Source organism: Uranotaenia lowii, chromosome 3 (assembly GCF_029784155.1).
Source record: "Uranotaenia lowii strain MFRU-FL chromosome 3, ASM2978415v1, whole genome shotgun sequence".
Lineage (NCBI taxonomy): Eukaryota > Metazoa > Arthropoda > Insecta > Diptera > Culicidae > Uranotaenia > Uranotaenia lowii.
The window spans coordinates 66,246,211-66,261,529 of NC_073693.1; the positions used below are offsets into that span (position 1 = coordinate 66,246,211).

At 34.8% G+C, this 15,319-nt stretch overlaps 1 protein-coding gene and 1 non-coding gene across 2 annotated transcripts in view; both read right to left on the bottom strand.

The window, feature by feature from the left end:
- Positions 1–5,424, bottom strand: part of LOC129752258 (protein GDAP2 homolog) — a 199,865-nt gene extending 194,441 nt beyond the window's left edge. Inside the window, exon 1 of the mRNA XM_055748044.1 lies at positions 4,733–5,424. The gene's annotated coding sequence lies outside the window, so the exon portion shown is untranslated. The remainder of the gene's footprint in view (positions 1–4,732) is intronic.
- A 9,176-nt stretch (positions 5,425–14,600) lies between these two features.
- Trnam-cau (transfer RNA methionine (anticodon CAU)) lies at positions 14,601–14,673 on the bottom strand. The gene has a single exon. It is a non-coding gene; the product is annotated as a tRNA-Met (tRNA).
- Between the last annotated feature and the right edge of the window lie 646 nt (positions 14,674–15,319).

The following is a 15,319-nucleotide window of genomic DNA, read 5'->3' on the forward strand; positions in this document are numbered from 1 at the left end:
GGTCTAACACGCCAAAAGTTATAACGATTTGAGCTTGTGGTGTTAAATTGAAACCACAAGTGCTGATTAGGGTAATGAAATCTAATGCGGATGAGGGTTAAGTTTCCAAAAAAGTTATTTATCAGTTTTAGGTTTAGCAAAATTTCAAAGTTCTGGATCCAGGATTTATGATCCCACCAAAATTGGAATTTCAATGAAAACTGCAACTTTCTGCAGATATTTAACTTCCTGAAATAGAATTTCACATCGAGTAGTTTATGTAAATTCCATTTCGTGAAAGAAAAAAAGGTATGTTGTTTAACAATCATGTATGTAACTGCAATAAAGAAATATAACGTTAATCAGGAACTACACTACACAATTAACTAAAATCGATTAACCCAACGGCAATGAAAGTCAAAGTTTTCCATTTCCGCTGAAACGCCAAAACTGTATCACTGTGAATTTTGACTTTTCAAATTCTGACCTAAATTATAGCGTTTTCGTTTATTTCCCACTGTCACTGAGCAGTAGCAAACTTCATAAACAAACAAAACCTTCACCCTGAACGACGCATATAATATATGCCTCATCCCGGGCGGTGTTTTTGTTTGTTTATGAAGTTTGCTACTGCCTTCGTGGCAGTGGAAAATTTACGAAAACGCTAAAATAGATTATAAAAACGAGGTACTTAGCTTTGTGCTATCAGCTTTTCTAATGAAAAACATTCCAGGAGAGAAATCGTCCAATTCGGGGATCGGGAACCTAACAGGCAGGAATAATCAAGGTTCGATAGCCCCAAATTGCTCCATTATTTCCTTGTTGAAAATGCCGTCCAGTTCCGTTAAATTCCTCGTTGGTGCAACAGTCATTCTCGGTATGACGAGTGTTCCTGGAAAATCTTGAAATATTCGGAGCCTCTGTCAAACACGTCCTTCCTGTAGCGTTGACTACTTAGATCTCCATTTTGTTGCCTTGTGTTATGGATAAACTCACGTGGCTCAACGTCCCATTTTTTTTCCTGAATAGTGCATTAGAGCAAGTTCACTGGTGTTGGGAAAAAGTGGTAGAAATTTTGACATTTTGAAAATTTTACCATGCAAAAATGTTTTCCAGATCTTTGGGCGTTGTATTAGTTTGCGGACTGTTTCTATTTCAGCCGAATGTGATAGAAATATTGGTATTTTTGCATCACAGCATGCGAAATTACAACACGTGTTGTAGAAAAACTTGAAGGCCACAGACCTTGAAAAAGTTTTTGCATGGCGAAATTTTGAAAAAGTGCTAAAAGTGACAAAATTTCTACCACTTTTTCCCAACACCAGTGAACTTGCTCTTAGATAGGGGAGAGTTTGCTCTATAATGTAAACAAATTTCTGAGATGCCAATTCATTTAAACTTTAAACTTTTGATGTTTCTATAAAAGGGTACATTATTGTGGAACATAAACATCGAGATAACCGTCTTCACAGCAATGAAACTGATATCAGTACAGTATTCTAGTCATTAATCATCTCTCCACAAACCACAAATATTTGTTGAAAAAAACAGGGAAATTTTACACAAATCGATGTTAGCACATGGAGCCTAAACATAAATCATGGACGTTGCGACGCGTTTTATTTACCATACTTGTAATGTCTGGTTCCTCTTCATCTTCAAATCCAGTCGGGGTTAAATCAAAGTAATACCGGTACGATAAGTCCATCACCGGGTGATTTTGTAGACAGGTGGATATAAGTTCAGGTAGATTTAAAACCAAATTGTATGTATTACTTGATCCTGGAAGCAACAACTGAATATAAATTTACTTAAAATATAGACATTAGAAGATAATGATTGGAAAATATGGTGCTATCTAAAGAGAAGAAGTCAATTTTTGATTATCACGACTACTGTGCATAAATATTTTGGCATGGTCTTAAAAAAAATACAGGATAGAAATGAACAGAAATTTTATAGGGATTAATCTGATGGTTTGATTTGAATTTTTGCGAAAAGGAAAAACTTCAATAGCTACAGAACTGCACTAAGTGTACTGATCTTAATCACGGAAGATAAAAGGGAAGTTAATTTTATCTTTTAACAATATAAAATATATAAAATGACTCATGTCCTCAAAAAGACTTTGAAAGGGTTTTGATTGAAAAATATTTTTTTGGAGTAGTCAGGTCGTATTCCAGATCTGAATCTTTTTTCAAAATCTTGAGACTGTGCTTGCCAGATGTGTCTAAAATGATAATTACAAGTTTGGCTGCAAGCATGTGAAAAAAACGAAGGACTTTCATTTTTTTTCTGATACCAATTCAATAATCTGCACATTTCTAAAAATAGGTATACCAACCAGTATACCTAAACTCATCACCTTCCAAATCTGCTTATCAGTTAGAAAATACGTTGTTTGATAACAGAAATACGCGTGAAATGAATATGCATGTCTTAGAAGACTGATCCCAAAATTTTGGCATTTACACCATACTGAGGGGTGATCTCAAACTTTTGGACAGTAGCTTAAGTAGCTCTTTTAATAGTTTTAAGTACATAGTTTGCAAATTTTTTGCAAAAAACTAAACAAACGTGTCTTTATAAGTATGAAAAAAGGATTCGAATGCAACTCGAATTTTTCAATTATGTCCACTCCACCTTGAAATGATTGGGTTTGAATTTTAAGTACAGTTTTTGCAAATGTCCCAACTTTAAGCTAAGTTTAGATTATATTAACTTAACATAACCTTTTGTCAAAAATATACAAAGAAGATTTTCTTCATGATCTATTGAATAAAATCTGAAGAATTGCAAAATGTCATAAGATGGCTGAGATATTTGACCGATCAAAATTTTCATGTTTTTGAAGGGGTGATCCCGAATTTTATTCCCAAAAATAATTTTCAAAGAAGAATACCTCAAGGAACTCCTGTATTTTTTTCACTGGTCTCATCAAAGATGAAATTCTGTTTCAGATGGGTTTGGTAACATATCATTAGAGAAAAGCGATAGTGCTGTGGAAGAAAGCAAATTATTTAATGCCGATGGAGGAAAATGTCAAACTTACTAAAGCTACGCCTTATGAACCAATTCTGGGATCACTTTTGGTCAAAGCACTTCTTATTTGGAAACTTTTTTTTATAATCGTTTGAAATATTGTCACGTAACCTTACACATGACAACATTACGATCTTAAATATCCAGAATTGCATGAATTTCCATTAATTTATAAATAAAAGTTTAAAAAAACATAAAACTTTGCAGATGGGACCAGTATCCACAAAGAAATCAAGGAAAAATCCTTCTAGCTTGGCGGAATTGGTTTTAAATTACCATTCACAGATATTTTGGAATTATAGTTAAGAGTGGTTAAGAGTTTATCAGTGTGCAGGGGATAATTCGTTTCAGTTTGAGTAAAGCTTTCACAAATCGTTGAATTGCATTGGTGCCAAAACTGTTAGGTATTCCAACGGATTAGACAAGTAATATTCTGATTTTACATTTCGTTTAAATCATTATCATAGGCCCATAGTTTTGGCAGCACTTATAATACACTTTTTTACCCTGGCCTTCCATGAGAAAGACATAAACTTTGTTCCTGTATAGGAACAACATAAAATTATGCAATTGTTTGTAACTGTTTCAGAAAACCTGTAAAAATATGAACATAGTTTTTTTAATCATTTCTCTCACATCAATCCAAATGATTTATATTCCGTTACCTCAATGTTGTGACTCCAGAAACATCAAAACCTAACACCCTTATCGCGGTATTGATCCTTCCGAGGAGCAAGCAAAAAGAAGGTGGAAACTTAACCAACACAGCAGCACATCAAGTGTGGGAAAGGCAATAAGGCAAAAATCCTCCCACAACACCCGCAACTGTTTGACTGGTTGAATAAAAAAAAACCCCTAGAAAAATGCACGCCAAAACACGCGTAGGGTCTTGTGCACCAATACTTGGAGCTACTATTCAGGGTGCTTGTTCCAAAGGATTCCATCCGAGTTCCATTTTGGAAGAATCCATGCGTACGGAATTGGAAGTGTTTTTTTTTTTGGTTGCTCTTCTTGTTAAGTTGTCCTCCACATGGTTTTTCACACAGTTTTCACTCTCCCTGGCGTTTTGGTGGAGCAGCAGCTTTGTCTGTGTGCGTGGGAGTTTTCTCTCCGGCTCCCCAACGTCCGTCGAGATGGGAGAAATTGCCGTTTTCAGGACTATTCACTTTGGCTAGTTTTCGTTGTTTTTTTTTTCTTTCTTCTAACTGATTATATTAGATACCGCTCTGATTTCGGTTACGTTACGAGAAAGGTTCAATCATATTGAAAACCATGGCCTTTCACCTCGATTCTTCGTTGAACCCATTTAATTGGCGACATTGATTGACTTGTTTCGACTTTGCGTTGGCTGTTTTGTGAAGAATATTTCCCTTTGGAGCTACTGCTGGAATTAGCACACTGAAAAATTTACTCTCACATGAACATTTATGATGTCGTAACACGATCGCGTATCATCTTTTGCATCTCGCTTGTCAGAGATCCTTGGAAAACTTTTGCCCCCTATTTCGTAACCCAGCTCCTTACCTGGGGCCACAATTTTCGCGTGCAAAATTTTATATGAACCCTCTAGTGCTCGAACTAATTGAATTAGCAAAAATTTTCCCTGCCCTTAATTCGGTTTTCCCTCATAGGCACACCACCTTCTAGCACTCTATTTCCCAGTGAAAGGAAAATTTAACCATCTACCATTCAAACGAAATAGCTTGCATACTTTTTTCGAAAAGATTTTCCGGATTTCACGGTCACGAACAGCAGCAGCAGCCCACACTCCAGAGGAAAATCACTTTCGGGAATCGCACCAATCGAAATTCCTTCAATTCACGTAACAGGAAGTCTTCACTTCAAATACTACTTTCGACCAGGTACACCAGGTTCAATCGCGAGGAAACTCCGAGAAAAACGAAAAAACAACAATGTCCCCAATTTTTTCCCCCAGCGTAGCAAGGAAAATTTTCCTCCAAATAATTTCCACTCCACACTCACTCACGATAAAACAAATGTTGAACACGAAACGCTCGAACGGGGGCAAAAGCACAACTTTCAACGACGGCCACGACGGTGGTTGTGCGAGCAAGTTCCAGACCGAAATCGTGTTTTTCCTCACCAGTTAGCTGAAGACAGCACACAACATGAAACATCCAACAACACCGAAATAAAAGAGTTCGTCTCTTCAACTACGACGACAGGATGAGAAAATCCGCGTAGGAAAGCGCGTAGATTTTCCCTCTTCAAAGGAGTTTCTCGGTCGGTTCCAAAAGCTGGATTGGCTGTATGTATGCAGAGATTTCAACTCCTAGAATCGTCGTCGTCGTCTTCTTGGTCGAGAGAAAACTGAAACCCGATTTCTAACGCGATGGAAAACGAAGCTGATCTGATCCGTACTGCTGTCACCCACTCACTGAAATGATTGGCCTTCCGGAGACTCTTTTGGATAGCAGCCAGAGCTAGCTAGCGTTATCATTCCACGCCACGGCACGAGAGGATACATATTAAAAGGAAAGTTCTCCTGGGAGAGGATTTTTCCGAATAACTTTAGAGGAATTTACTCCCCCGTTAGATTGGAGCATTGTTGGGGTTAGCACTCATACATGCTTACCTTGCTAGAAAAGTTTCTACAACATTTTGCCTATCCTTATCGTTGGAGAACGGCGAGAGAGGAGGTTGTTTCGAATAGCAGTATATTATATCGGAACGGTTTAACAAAACTAACACCAGGCGTCTCCATCAAAAGTAGATTAAGATTGTGTAACGGAAAAACTGGAGGAAAATGTCACGTACTTCGAAAAAAAAATCAAAACTGTAACAAAAAGAGAAACAATGTTCTTTTAAAGAAAATTAAGTTTCGGATAGAGAAAAAAAATGTTCCTATAAACTTCAGCACTGCAGAACCCCATTAATCTTATCTCCAGTTGTCCGAGCTTCCGCGCCTATACATACGAGGTCCTCATATTAACCGAGGTTTGCGCCTCGATGATATAGAAATCCGGAGGAAAACTATAGTGTTTACAATGTATTTCGTGTGTAGGATAGGGTTACCAGATCCCGCAACACCAAAATGAGTACATTGAGATCATTTACCCAAAAAGTCAGGAAAAACGATATAACTCGGGTTTTCTGAGCTCCAAGCCATCAGGTTGATACAAGATCCATTTAATTATCGAGCTTTGCTCCCGGATGATGTGCAAAACAGAAGAAAACGGATGTTCATTTTTCGTATTATCTGAGGAAGTTCCTACTACCTCGAATAAGCGGGGTTCTACTGTAATTGGAAACCGAGATATTTTCATTCAATCAAATTCTGTCAATTTGTGGAGGTTAGGCAAAAGTTGGATTATTCGAAGAAATAGTAGTATTTAGATGTTATGCTAACAAACCACAAAAAAGAAAACATTACAAAATAATCCATTTCAGAAAGAGTTTTTTTTATTGACGCTTACATTTACTTAACAATCATTATTTGAGATTAGAAACGAATGCCATAACGCTGGTAAGGTGTCAAAAATAAAACCTTACAAAATTGAGATTGGTGTGCAACTGTTTGCATACTCAAAGGCGCTTATCGACTTTAGTACGCCTGAAAATGCATGTTAATGTATACAAGATGTTAAAGTAATTTGTTATAAGTAGTATTTCTTTCGTAGTTTTAGCATAAGATGTGAAACAACCTCATAAAATGGAAGAAGTACGTAGGTTTTTCAGATCAAATGTATTTCAACGAAAAAAAGAATACATTTGGTAAAATTTCACAAAAAGAAGAGTACGCCCATTTTTCGACTGAAAAAGAGTACAAGTACTCTTAAAAGAATTTGTATGGTAACCCTTATGTAGGCCTCACTTATTCGAGATGGTCCTTGCTCCGACTAGGATAACGGACCTATTTTGTACAGCTTTGGGAAAGGGTTATGCCAGGGGTGAGCAACCTTTTGAACCAAGGGGCCAAATTTAAATTTAAAATCTGATCGGCGGGCCACACTTATTTAAAATAACTTTTTTTTATTAAATAAGCAGAGCTTCATGTCGTTTTTTACTAAAAAATTTTTGGCGAAAACAAATCAGGAAAAAGGAAAATAAAACGAATTCACGTGTTTATAAACATGATTTCAACACGACTTTTTAAAAACCCGATATTGGAAAGGTACATCACTAAATCTTTGTCACTTTTAAATTCTCTCAATTTTTTAACAGTACTTGTTGGTGAATATTCATTTTTACAATCGATGATACTATTTGTCATCAATTCCATTTAAAATTTTTCTGGAACTTACCACAGTGATAACTAAAAATATATATATTAGAAGAAATCACCGTTTTCTTAACGTTGGACGTCGCTAATTGATTTTCTGTGATTTTTTTTCAACAATTAGACTCCTCAAATGCTATATTTTTTCCCTAGAAACGGGAAATACCCTTTTTTAATTAAAGTTCTGTATTGGCTAATTGCACTGAGATGTTGAGCAAGCTTGTCGAAATCACAGAAAATGTTCAATTTCAGATATTTTTAAGCAACTATCTTCAAAATTATATTCTTGAATCTAGGATTTATATATTTTAGATTTTTATAATTTTCAATCTTATTTAGATATCATAGGGATAGGATTTCCAAAACTTTATTATGACTTTGGCAGTGTTCAGTATAAAAACGCTAATTGCGAATTTATCTGTTCCGTTTTTGTTAAATAACTTTCGATTTTACTTATTTTTTTCACCAAACTTTTGTACTAGCGGATAAACTCCACCAAAAACAATCAGTCAAGAAAGAATGCTGATACATGCTTTTTTTCTAGTGTCTGGCGATAAATCGCTAATTGCTTATTAGTCCGCTACTTTTATGTTGACAAATTTATTCTCTCACGAGAGTTTTGGTGAAGTAGCGGATATTCAAACTCCACTAAATGCAATCATTCAAGCAATGTTATTTTCTACAAGGCAATGGAGCTCTAATTCTCTAAAAATAATGTTAAAAAATAAATATTCTAACAAAAATGTAGCAAACTAATTAGCGAATAGCGTTTTAATGCCGGTCTCTTGTCTTTCTTAACATGGAATGCGTATTATAAGCGAATCAACTCAATTGATAGATTATTGTTATAAATTGTCTATCAAATTTCTGAAAAAGATCACAGATAATCGTCAAAGACCTTTTGAGTCGAATCACAGAATTTCAGATATCTATTGTTTTATCAAGAACTTATATTTTTTGCCGGCAACTTTGATGACAGCTGATTCATGTTGATAAAAAAAATCTAAAATCATCCACCCAGGCTTTGTTAATAAACTTTCGTAATTTTCGTGAATATTCAGAAATAAAAAATATTTCACAAGGTTTTGCTTCTTTTTCTAAGAACTATAGTAGTTTTTGTGAACTTTTTATCTATTGAATGATGGAAAAGCTCGTTTGCTACAATAAAAATGAAGAAAAACATCATTCAAAGCCGTAGGTTAGTGTATATTTGAGAAATAATGGCATGGGCCATCATACCCCGCTGGTGCGTCTTGTACAGTTTTCCCATATGCCTCTAACGGAAACGATTGAGAACGCTGCACATAGTCAATTTGTATGTACGTATGTATGTATGTATGTATGTATTGTATCCACCTTGGGTTTACGGCAGCGCCGCGGTTGTGGCAAAAAAACAATAACCCACACGTCCGTCTTGGCTACCACGCAACATAATAATAACCTCTCAATGAGACTTTTAAGGCAATGAAATCGTAAGCAGAGGCACTAACGGTATCCAGGGTGAAAAGGGGTAAAGTCTCGAGAAGCTATAACCATGTTGTTGACTAACCAAGATAGCACGCAAATTATAATCCCGCCGCCAAGGCTTCCGAAAAAAGAGTGCGTCCTAATTTTACAAAAAGTAATCAAACACTTTCTTTTCCTCAACCATGCCGAATTCCCTTGGCATAAATTGAGAAACGTCCAGTGTACGAAACGCGAACTAGCATACACGGTCTCACCGCACCTTTTGTAAAACGAGGATACCCAGATGCCCCTGCTCTGGTTTCCATATATATTAACGATAAAATGAATGAAACCTTGTTAAACGATATAATGTAATATAATGCAGTATATTGTAATAAAATATAATGAAAAGAAATATAATAAAAATAAAATATAATTTTATATAGGGGAGATGAGGGCATAACGAGCACCCAGAGCATAATGAGCACTACTCTTTTCTACGAAAGTACGTATTTTCTTAAATAAATTTTCATGACAATTTGTTTCGTATTTCCTATAGCATTAATTTTTCACAAAAACAGGAATATCCTTATCATCTTTACAGAGATATTTAAAAAAAACGGATATGTTCTCAAGTAGATCTTAAAATCACCTTGATCTATAATGTACGCACTGCAACATGATGTACACATTGTTTCTCAATTTTTACCATCATAAAATTTTTGATTTTTCACTTTTATCCATTTTAAAACACGTTTTTACTTAAATTTGTTGACAAGGGGCTTAAAGAGCACCATATTATCGAGGCATAATGAGCATTTTCTGCCGTAGAATCTAGCAGCGAATTAAAATTGATTTATAGAGCCACGTGGCCACACCTTGACTAGTTTCCATCCGACGATTTAGCCTATTGGTAAGGTGTCGGAGAAGTAATCAAAAGACTAGAGTTCGATTTCTGTACGAGGTGATTTTTTTCATTTAACAATGCATGATTGATTTTTTTATTGTTACATTATATGGCTAGTAGCATCATCCTCCAAACAAAGCACATAATGTATGAGCGTGCGTGAATTGTTTGTATTCTACAAACAGACCTAGATTATTTTGTTATTGCTTTGTTTGATGAATCCACGACTCACCTGACTTCATCGAGTTGAATTCGCTACTAGATTCCCCGGCAGAAAACGCACATCTTGCATTGATTAATGGTGCTCATACTGCCTCAGGGGGGGGTTCTTATTATGCCCCTACAGTGGCTGGTTTTCAGCTTTTGGCAAAATTTTTTAAAATGCATTTTTTAACGTTTTTATCTAGTTTTTCACATTTCAGCCCATTAGGGAAAAGGCTTTTCAAGTGTCTGAACACGAAACAATAATGTAACCTCCATATTATAGCTATTTTCAATTTATATAACAATGTATAATATATGGAAAATATAATATTTATGTGTGAAAAGTTTGGAAACATTTTGAAGAAATCAAACCGCAGGAATCCTCCTAAAAAGGAAAAAAAATCAGTTTATAAGCAGAAACTGAAATGCGAATAGAGTCGATTGAGTGCGATCTGGTCCAATCCTGAACAAATGTCAGGTCTATTTTTCTTTGTGGCTGAAATTCAAAACAATCAATAAACATGAAAAATAATACCCTGAAGGTGAATAATTTAGTACAATATAATAAAACATGAAATTCAATTATATGATTTATAAAATAAAACAACATATAGAACAAAATATGATTAACTGTAATGAAAATGATAAAAATTCTGGCTCTACTACACAGCAGAAAAAGTGTTGCTATATTACATCAAAAACGTACACATAACTTGAGTCGCAAATGCTACCTAATATTACATCGATTTGATTTAAAAAATTACACCGTTAAGATGTAAAAAAATTACACTAAAAATGTATCGTAGCAGAAAAACAAAGAAACGTTGAGCATAAAAACGATGTAAAAACTGAGATGCGATACTAGGGAAAATATTATTTTCGTGCAGGTTCACAATTATTGGAGGTCTGTCGAAGTCTTTGCTTTCGAATGATCAAATTAAGGGAGCTAAAAACGGCTTAGTGTTTAAATATCATAATAGGTCAGTTTGGTCATAAATGGTACTCTGAAAGATTTTGTAATCAACATTAACTGGGGCATTTTCAGAGGAGTAAATATTCAATTAAAATACAATCATTCAAATTTATTAAAGCAAAACACTTATTAAACGAACTACTTAGCTGCGATTGCTTCAATAACCATGGCCTAGATATAAACCATAATGAGAATTTTGTATTTTCAACTGAATACATTGAATTAGAATACAGCGTTCACAATCGCGACTAATATCGACAGAGGATTTTTACATTTGGTCTATTCGATAAGTAACTAGCAAATCGAATGTTAAATTTGTTTTTTTTTAAACAGATTTCAAGCAATGTAGTTTTTCGTCAAAACTATCAGCATATGATATGTTACTTAACGATAAAGAAATATAAGGTGGAAAACGCTGCACATGGTCAATTTCACCATTTTCAACGATTTCTCAATTTTTGAACCACATCGGGTTTTTGGCGTGGGTGTCTAAAATTAATTTTAGTTTCGCGGCTTCCATCACGTGTAACTTTTTTGAAACAAAACAAATCGTATTGAAGTTTTCAGCAATGATAGAGAAAACATTTAAAACAAAATACTGTCAAAACATTCCAGATTCGACCACTAAGAGCTCTGTGGAATAATTTACTGTCAGTCCAGATTTAAGAAGAACTGTGCTTTATAACATTTAAATGGAAAATTTTCAGTGTGATATTAAAAAATAAGATTACGATCAAATGTGAGTCGCAAATATTTCACGTGATCAAACCATTTTAATGAAACGCCATGAAAATAAATAGAACGAGTTTTCTTAAGGTTTTAAAAATTGATTTCTTCACCGATTGGCAAATAAAATAAGTTGAGTTTAAGAGGCGTCAGGAGAAATTTTCCACGTTTTAGAATAGTTAAAAAAAATGTTAATTTTTTTGTAAACCCGTAAATTTTTAATCTTGGATCAAAGCAAATTGTCGTCAGCAAATAATTTTCTACCTTTTCTTTCAGGAACATCAGGATGATCAGAAGTTAAAATATTATTCAAAATTTGCTAAAGTTTACTGTAATGAGGGATACCAGCTCCAATGGGTGTCCTTTCGAAGCATGAATTTTGATAGCTTAGTTTGACTATTCAAATAATTTTTAATGATTTTAGAGAGATATACGAGAAAACCAAATTGAGCTTATTTTGCAACTAAACCTTTGTGCCCTACACTGTCAAAAGCCTTTTCTATATTAGATAAGCAACACAAGTTCTATAACCTTCAAATTTTTTAGCGTTAATCATTTTTTTTTTAAATACGAACACACACTTATAGGATCTCAGTGAAATTTCATGTTTCTTTGAAGAGATCTAAATTCTACTTAAGACTAAGCGTACATCTTTCAAGGATATAATGGCTAGCATTTTACTAATGCTAAACACCACCAACCCACAGAAAGAGTACTATGTTTGCCGTGACCAAGACTCGATCTCATGACCTCTAGCTTAGAAGACTTGAACGCTATCCTCTAGGCTACGGTCGGCGGCTTCAATTTATTAGTTACACTCAAAAGTTGATGCGTAGTAGAATGTCCATGACGAAAATCAAATTGTTCATCAGGGAAAAAAGAATTCTGATTAATGTGAATCGTCATTCTATCCAAAACAATTTTCTCACAAAGTTTACTTAATGAAAGAAGCGAACTCGATAACTTTAAGGTTCTGAATTTTTTTTTACAGATTTTAAAATATGAGTAACTTTGGCTTTTTTCCCAATTATCGGCAAAATAAGCCAAGTAAAAACATTTATTGAAGATTTTAACTTAAAAAATTAAGGTGCTTTCAGGCAATTTTTTAATACGTAGGGGAGAGTGGAGAAACGTGGGCCACTCTGAATATCTCAGATGTGTGTTGAGATAAAAATCTCAACCCAACTGGCATAGTCGTCGCTTTGCGTAAGCATATTTTCTATATGTCATCATATGCTTCTTTTATTGATCAAGCTTGAAAAAATAAAAAAAATATTATTCACATAATTAAACAAGGACCCGCTAATTTTTAATGAAATAGCATTAAGTGGGGAATCGTGGGCCACATTCTGTGGGATATCTTGGGTTACCTATATTTTTATGTTTTTATACACATTTGGAACTTAAAATACGTTTTCCCTATCTGTAAAGTTTTCTTATGACAAATGAAGAGACTTGAAAAATATTTTGTCCGCCATATATAAGGAATTTTGTCGAAACGTTCCGGAGCAAGGTTTTAGGAATTATTCGATCATACACATCTCTCTTTTTTGTTACCTCATCTGAAATTGCTTATAAATAACTAAATTATTATGAAAATTCAGTTTTGGGTCAACTCATAAGCTTTGCACGTTATTATCTAGTCCATTTTGATTTGGTGGCCTACAAAATTTTTCAAAACCCAAAAAAAATACTTTTTTAAAACAGACATAACTTGGGGAAATTATATTATTTAAAAAATAGAAAAATTTCCTTATGATACCTTAAAAATGTAGAAAACTTTTAATTTTTTTTTTTCATTTCATCTTTTATGATAAAGTAGTTATGAAGAAAAAAAAAGTTGCTCATGATACCCCACACTTCCCTTTTTTTAAATCCCGTCTTCTCCTGAAGCTTTTAATTTTTTTTTTTTAATCTTTAAGTTCAACAATTTTTGTCTCGCTAGAACTTCCAAACACATTTTATCTTTAATAAATATCACCAAATTTTAGGGATGTTTGCGCATCTATTAGACTTACAACGTTTAAATTATTAACCTGGAAATGCAATTATAAAACAACGCAAATAGATTAAGTTTCAAGAATTTTTAGATCTACAACCGGATCGCAGCTCGGCGCTAACAATTTTCATAGTAACGAACTTTTTTTCTAACCTTTGCACATGTGCTCTTTCATGCTCTTTGCATTATACCGACAATTTTAAAAGTGTCGGTACATTCCATTGCACGCAAGCTTTCATGCATTCGGTAAAGCATGGTTGAACACAACGCCTTTTTTATTTGAAGCCTAGGTGTCGCCCTCACTGGTTCTAGTTACACTTTTGACACTTAGTGTTGCAAGTGTTAGTACAGTTTAGATACTTAAACGATTTTTTGAGAAGTTTATAATAGAATTTACGTTAAATACTGGTAATTTTAAGTGTATAACTGTTAAAGGAAATTTTCGAAATATTGGCTTTCATTATCTGCTGTTTATGGTATACATATAAGAATGCTTAATCAGTGTTCATTTAACAAAAAATCTCTTCTCAGAACAGAATTCAAAATCTCGACTTATGAATTTGAAGCTGCACGATACCGATCGAAAACCGAAAAAACATCAACATCCACAAGATAGAGATTGTGATTGGTGGCGGCCTTCCTCTTTGTCTGACTTGGCGGCACGGCACACGTTCTACTACACCTTCCTTCGGTTTGGACGGTTTGGCGTAGCAGAATACCTAGTTTGCCTTTCACTTTGCCTTAAAACAGGTCCCGCTGGCTGAATTTGGTACGAATAGGTATGTATCTGGCTCAGAACAAGTCATCATAGCACAACCAACTAGAAATTATTTATCACAGGGAGGGGATCAAAAGAGTTCACAGGTTGGAGGAACTGCCATATCACAGTTTTTTTTATAAACATTTAAGAGCGTTTATTGGATGACGCTTTTTGTGGCGAAAACCGATTTCCAGCCGTTGAAAAATGTTTGCTCAAAATATCAGTGTCATTTTGTAGGTACGTTATTTTTCTAGATCCTTGTTACCAAAATTGATAAGGGAGGGCTTGTAATTAAATCTTATTAAAGTTTTTTCAAAATATTACTGCCCCGAGTGAGGATCGAACTCACGACCTTAAGATTATGAGACTTACGCGCTACCGACTGCGCTATCGAGGCTGTTGTAAGTCACTTTTGAACATTAAATTTCTGAATGCATTTTGCTTCGAAACAACGCAGCAATGTGAATAAAACTCACAGAACGAAAGTTACAAATAGATTATCATCGGGGGCAAGAGAATATGCTTGGATGATTTTTTCCTATCTTCCCTCCCATGTGTTTTCTTTCGTGATGCACACATTTTATTTATTACTTTTGAACTGTTCTGCTATTTTTATCATTTCGGTTCTTGTCTGAATTATCAACCACACGCATCACGTACTGATTTTAACTTTTGACTCTAAAATTGATGAGCTTACTTCATTTTTTTGCTCATTGCAAAGCGTGGTGCGGCTCAATTTGTCAGATGTTTTTCGAAAGTTGTTTGGGGAGGCCTGTCTACCTGCCTGGAAGAATTCTTTCGGTCCAAAAATGATTCTCCTCCGGCAGGGCTTTTGGCACAGTTCCATATAGAACGCAGAGAGCTTAAGCAACACCTTAAGCACACAAGAGCTGCTTCCTTTCACTATACATCCTGCATTACCAGATGATTTCCTCATTAAAGAAGCTACCTTAACTTTATTTTATTTTTAAGCGGTTTCTCGGTGACTGGGTCGATCGCCGACTTTAAATTGCCATTATTAGAGCAAGTTCACTGGTGTTGGG